The sequence below is a fragment of the Antechinus flavipes genome, chromosome 5 (assembly GCF_016432865.1).
Source record: "Antechinus flavipes isolate AdamAnt ecotype Samford, QLD, Australia chromosome 5, AdamAnt_v2, whole genome shotgun sequence".
NCBI classification, from domain to species: domain Eukaryota; kingdom Metazoa; phylum Chordata; class Mammalia; order Dasyuromorphia; family Dasyuridae; genus Antechinus; species Antechinus flavipes.
The window spans coordinates 238,352,464-238,359,054 of record NC_067402.1 but is presented as its reverse complement, the minus strand read 5'-3'; positions in this window follow the sequence as shown (position 1 = coordinate 238,359,054).

Genomic DNA, 6,591 nt, shown 5'->3' with positions numbered 1-6,591 from the left:
TTTTTTAAAACTTAAAATGTACGAGAATTATAATTTTTGTTTCAGTGGAAAAAACATTGATTCTCATCAGAGTGCCTGAGTTCAAATCCTGCCTGGAGAATAGGAGTGAGAAAGAATTGAACAAAACTGATGCTATTCCAAGGATCATTGAAGCATTCTTTTAAATGCATTGGAAGGAATTAATATATGCTGTCTTATTGAAGCAAGATGTAAAATGGAGACCCTTTGCTTAATCTTCTTGTGTTTTTCTGAGTATATATGAAATCTCTGTTTCTGTCTGTTTTGTCTATGTCTCTTTTTTAAACTCTACTTTTGTCTTTTGTCTCATTTGGAAGCTGTAGAAGCTGTAACTTGGGTTTAAGGGCATAGGGGATCAGCAAGATAGAAATAGTGGGGTGCTCTCTGAAGCTCACAAAAGCTTTTTGCCAATGTTACTATAAACTACACACAAAAACATAAAATTTAAAGCCAATAATTAGGTATTCTTGGAATTCATTGAGTTTCATTATGGAGGACTGCCAGGAAGAAAGTAAGTTACTGAATTTTAGCATTCCATTCCTTTCTTCTACCATCAGCATATTGACAAGGCCATCTGCTTATTCCATAGTATTTCAACAGACAACTCAAAATCTATACTTCTTAACTCACCCTACTCTCCCAAATACAAGAATTTTATTTACATGTGTTTTACATTTTATGTAGTGGCTGTGGTCCAAATGAAATAAGCTGTTAAAGTCATTTAGGAGTTGAAACTTCTTTAAGTACTGTTTCTTATTGTAAATAAAAATTACAAGGATTAATTTTATCAGAATATGCAAACCTTAATTCATACCCCAGTAGAGTAACACCAGATTTTGCCAAATGCCCCCTTGTTCCCTGACTACTCAAACAGCCTCCTGCCTCTTACATCAAGAATGAAGAGTTGGCAATTAGTCAACTATTCACTTATCTTAGGTCTGGAAAGCCTCCTTGAAGATGAATTTAGTAAGAATGTTATCTTTAAGTCACTGGAACTTTATTTTTGAAGTATATGTGGAAAATATATAATATACAATATAATTTACAAATATTTACTATTCTATACTTCAATTCTGATACTGTGTATTGTGTGTGTGAGCATGCAATTCACTGCCACAGAGACACAGACTATATATGAAGCATAGAACTATTAATAGATCCTGATCCCTCATATAGTCATTAATGAATCTCATCTATTTGAATACAATATATTTTTCTATTTAAAAACACATTCTTTAACTTAAGGGCAATAATAATAAAGCACAGTGTTATGGAGAGATGCTTTAAATTTTTGCCTTTGCAGTATTCTGGCTAGTTGATCAAGTCATTTTGCTCCTTAGAGTTCTTGGCAATTTTTAGACTCTAATGGCAGTTTTTAGCAATTCTTTAAGACTCTAATGGCCAACTATATCTCAAAGAACTAATGATGAAACATGTTACCCACTTCCTATACATTTTTTTTCACTTGAACAATTCAGAAATTGGGGCTTCTTTTATTATGAATTGGAAAGACAAAACAGATTTTTATTGATTTTTGTTTTTTTGGGGGAAGATAATTTAGTAGGCTTTGCCCTTCATTGAATGGTTCACTGAGAAAATTTCCTTACATTCTGAACATGGTAATTTGTATGGGGAATTTGCAGTAAACAAAGTGAAAATTATGCGTAAAGTATGGCAATGAGTTCAGCACAATGGAAGTACTAATGTAAATTCTAATAATACAAACACTTCAAGAAATTCTTCATCCCAGAAATTAAGATCTAGTTGTAAAATCAAAGATGTCTGAAAGCTTATTAGTTATTCCTAAGTGTTAACTTTACTGTAACTTGACATTTTGTCTCTCCCCCTTCCCCCCCCTCCCCCACCCCTTCCAGGTATGTGGCTGTGTGATTTTGGGAGTATCAATATATGCACGTGTCAGCAAACATGGTCAAGAGGTAAGTTCCTCCCCCAACTATTCCATTACTTTTTGTAGAAATGACTGAACAAAATTCTGAGTATGAATAAGCAAGTGAGGTCCTTTTCAGGAGAGCTTTATAAAATACGTTCTTTGTACATGTACTACACTAAACAGTGGAATTTTTATTTTATTTGGTGAGTGATTATCAAGAAGCTTGGGGGAAACAGAGTCCATAGCCATTTAGGAGGTCTGAATAGGGTCTTGATGGTCTCAGTCAAGGGAGCAAGGAGGGAAAAAAAGAAAGAAAAAAGAAAAGGATTCTTCTCTGCTTTTAAGATCTAGCTCATTTCATTTTTATGAGATCATTTATTTTCCCCAATCCCTGATTATTTAATTTAATTTAAATGATCTATGTCCGTGGCACCCAACCTTCCTACCTCTCAATAGATATGTTTCTTTGTCTATATGTCTCCATTTTTGTCTTTATATCTCAGTGGGTATTTATTTGTGTATTTAACTAAGATAGAGTAGATAGAGTATTGGATTGGAGAGAGGAAGATCTGAAATCAAATGTGGCCTCTCTTACTTAACTTCTTTTGACCTCAGTTTCCTGATCTGTAAAATGGAGATAAAAATAATACCTACTCTCCAAGGTTTTTTTTTTTTTTTTTTTTTTTTTTTTTTTTTTTTTTTAAAGATGAAATGAGACAATTTTAAAGCACTCTGCAAACTTGGAAACTCTAAATGGGGGGTGTTGAAAAATATGCCTATGACACATGGCACTAGTAAAAGACCCAAGGAACAGATTGGCCATGGAATGGTCTATTTTGGTGACTGCAATTACCATGGATAATCTGAAGTTAAATGAAACCTCTTTGAGAGCAGGAACTAAGGGTTTTTTTTTTTTTTTTTAAATAATAGCTCAAAACACAAAGATAGTTTTCAACATTCACTCTTGCAAAACCCTATGTTCCAAAATTTTCTCCCTCCCTTTTCCTACTTCTCTCCCCTAGATAGCAAGTAATCCAATACAGGTTAAACATATGCAATTCTTTTAAACACATTTCCATATTTATCATGCAGCACAAGAAAAATCGGATCAAAAAGGAAAAAAATGAAAAAGAAAAAAAGTCAAGCAAATAACAACAAAAAAGGTGAAAATACTATGTTATAATCCATATTCAGTCCCCATAATCCTCTTTCTGGATGCAGATGGCTCTCTCCATCACAAGTCTATTGGAATTACCCTGCATCATCTCATTGCTGAAAAACATAAAATTCATCAGAGTCGATCATCACATGATCTTGTTGCAACTGTGTACAATGTTCTCTTGGTTCTCCTCACTTCACTTAGTATCAGGAACTGAAAATCATTAGACTTTAATTTTAAAAGATCAAGATCTTCCATTGCATCCAAGGCTATCTTCAATTGTCCTTTTCTGTATCTTGTCACTGATCCAGATAGATGGCTCTGAAGGAGAAAATGAACTGGTTACTTTGACACAGCTTACCCTCACTTAAATCTAATTTATTTGCTTGTCATGGCATCACCTCCTTGATGTCATGGTCATCTTCTAGAATGAAGGACAAAAGAACAACAAATTCCCATCTTCTACAAAAAAAGCTTTTCATTTTTCATTTCAATGCCTTCTTTCTGTTAATTCTTTCCAATTCATCTTGTATGTAGCCTCTTTGCATACATTGACACAACAATTTAAGAAGCAACTGAACTATTTATTTTTGTATGCTCAGTGCATGTACATAGTAGTGACTAAATAAACATTTATTGATTTGACTATCTAAGATAGTTTCCCTCAGGACCAAACAGCTCACTTTCACTTTGATATACTCCATTCATTAATCTTGCACAGATGGTCATTGACCATCTCTTAACTCAGATCCAACTCATATCCACTCAGCTTAGCTTAGAAATTTTTTCAGCAACCTGAGACTGATGTTCTTATATGAGAGTATGATCATAGTTTAGTCAACAGCTTAAAATATACCTGCTGTTCTTTAGGAGCAAACCTGCTTTCCTTTCCACATTATCTATTCATTGCCCTCCTTCTACCAGCTCTTCTTTAGGCTTCACTTAGAATAGGAAAATTCATTGTGCATTATTTCCTTTTCTCATCCTTCACTTCTGAATAAGGAAGAATTAAAAGGGATTTACAAAGTCTTTATTATATATATTTAAAAGTTCAAATAAACTGATAAAAGACATTAAAGACAACTGATTATCAGGGTGGGGAAGATAAATTTTATGGTATTTTGAAAAGAATTTCTACTTGTGTACAAAAATATTTTGAAGGAAAATGCACATTATGGATTCTGTCTAAAACACAAAATTGTAGAATAAGGAGAGCTCTAACTTAAGAATTTAGTAGACATGGCTGCTAATTTGGTTTCTGTTGTTTAAAAGAATAGACAAGTCAACTCATAAGCCTCACTTTTCCTCATTTCAAGTTAAAATCCTATAAGCATTCACTAATTATAGTACAAACAAAATTAGTATAAAAAGGTTAGTTTGTGGACAAGTGTGAAAGAATGTAATGACCTCTACTCTCACCTGCCAAATGAGATGGTTGGGCTAGATGATTGATTTCTTTCACTTGGCATCACATGAGTTTTTTTCTCATGAGTTGATAGATGTCATGGAGACCTGGAACAACATGTTAGAAACACACTCTTACACTGAAAATCAGATACTGAGGAAAAATTATTAAAGAAAAATCTTAAGGAATCGTCTTAACATTTCTAGTCAGAAGTGGGTTCTACTTCTCCTTGGGAAGAGAGACCACTGAGCACAGAAGTGGGAGAAGCTTTGTACTTGTCAGTATGGTGTAGCCCCTCCTTTCAGAGAATTTGGTCCATTTCTTCTGGTTGATACGTCCACTACATAATTCCCTTTAAAATGCATAAAAACATGTTTTCTCTCTTTCATCATACATCCCATTTTCAAAAATGGCAGAAAACTTCTCCTCTGGGGTGTGTTGTTTAATATTCAATTAGTCTATTAAACAGGTGTAGCAGTGATTTGGTCAAGTCTTGTCATTGACTCCAACTAGTTTGGGCTAGATGGGTTATTATCTTAACTTTGTTGTTTTCTTAAAACCATAAAACTTTCTGATTGGCTGAATCCACCTGTGCCTTTCTAGCTCTTTCCCCCCTACTCTTCAATTCCTTGTTTGCTCAAGGTTTCTATTGCTCATTTAATTATTCTGTGGAATCTTAACTTTTCTTAACCTTTCACATTCTGAAAACCTCTTGGTCAAGTGGTACCCATTATCCCACACTACCTCAAAGCTTGCAACACTGTGTAAACCAACTTCTCAGCATTTCTTACAAACATAATAGGGTATCATTCTTTGGCTTAATTGACTAAATACTTATTTTGGGTGCCATGACACATTCCATGTAAGTTAGGACCAAGAAAAGAACTCATTCATTTTCATGAGGGGTTGCTTTTCTTACCAAACTAAGCAAAGCCTATGCTGTTGAATGATGGGACCAGGAAGAACTGCCACACAAGTCTGAAGTGTTTTGTCTTTGTTATTTTTTTTTTCCAGGAAGGTAACTAGCATGTATTTAGTGCACTAAAGTTTTTTCCAAAATACTTTTATAAATGTTAACAGAATTTTACTGCCTTGGTCTTTAAACTGTGTATAGCTGGAGCCACACAAAACAGAGACTTTAGAGATTAAGTAGTAATTTTAATTAATCACTTTTAGAATGAGGAATACAAATTGCAAATGGAAGTTCTCCAGGGCAGGAGATCTCTTTCTGTTGCAGGAAGGTAGAGATTTTATACACAAATCATACAGTACAATCATTTTCAAGGCTTGAGTAGTTTCCCATGATAAGCCCACAAATTCAGGACAATGTGGGTATTCTCCATTCTTGTGGGAACAGTTCATAAATTTTGGCTTTAAATTTCATTGTTCACTACTTGGCATGAGGATAGGACCAGAGTTCTGTGACTAGACCAGATTCTACAATCTTTGATTCATTTCACTTAACATACATAGAAAAAGGTTATCAAAAATTGATCATTTCAAATTGCATTGTAAGACTTTGATTTGTCAGGCAGCTCTGAGGAATCTAAATTATTAGTGTTTTCATTATGTATATCTTGATGATTATTAAAATCATAATAAAGTTTCCTCAATTTCAGCTGAAATAAATATAAACATAAATTAATAATTTGTATGTGTCTGAGGCTGGATTTGAATGTGGATCTTCTTGACTCAAAGTCTGGCACTTTAACCATTATATGTACTATCAAGATATTTTTGTAAAATAATTTTTTATTGTGCTAACCAATTCATGGATTCAATGTCACCAAATATTGACTTTGTACTCAAGCTGAGTGTATAACTAGCCTAATTGTAAGTTGCAGATCATATGAATTAAAAATCATATTAGCTACAGTGAAATTATTTTCAAAGCTTTCCTATAAATAGCTAATGCATCTTTCCTATTTAACATCTAGTAATAATAATGATAATAAATAATAACTAGCATTTATTTATAACACTTTGAAGATTTGCAAAGTGCTTTACAAATATCAGATGAAGGACCATCATTCAAGTAATACATTAATTCATTTGAGCATAGCTTCCTAGCATTGTTCATATTGGTGGTCTGTACTCCAGAATTTCAGGGAAGGGCTC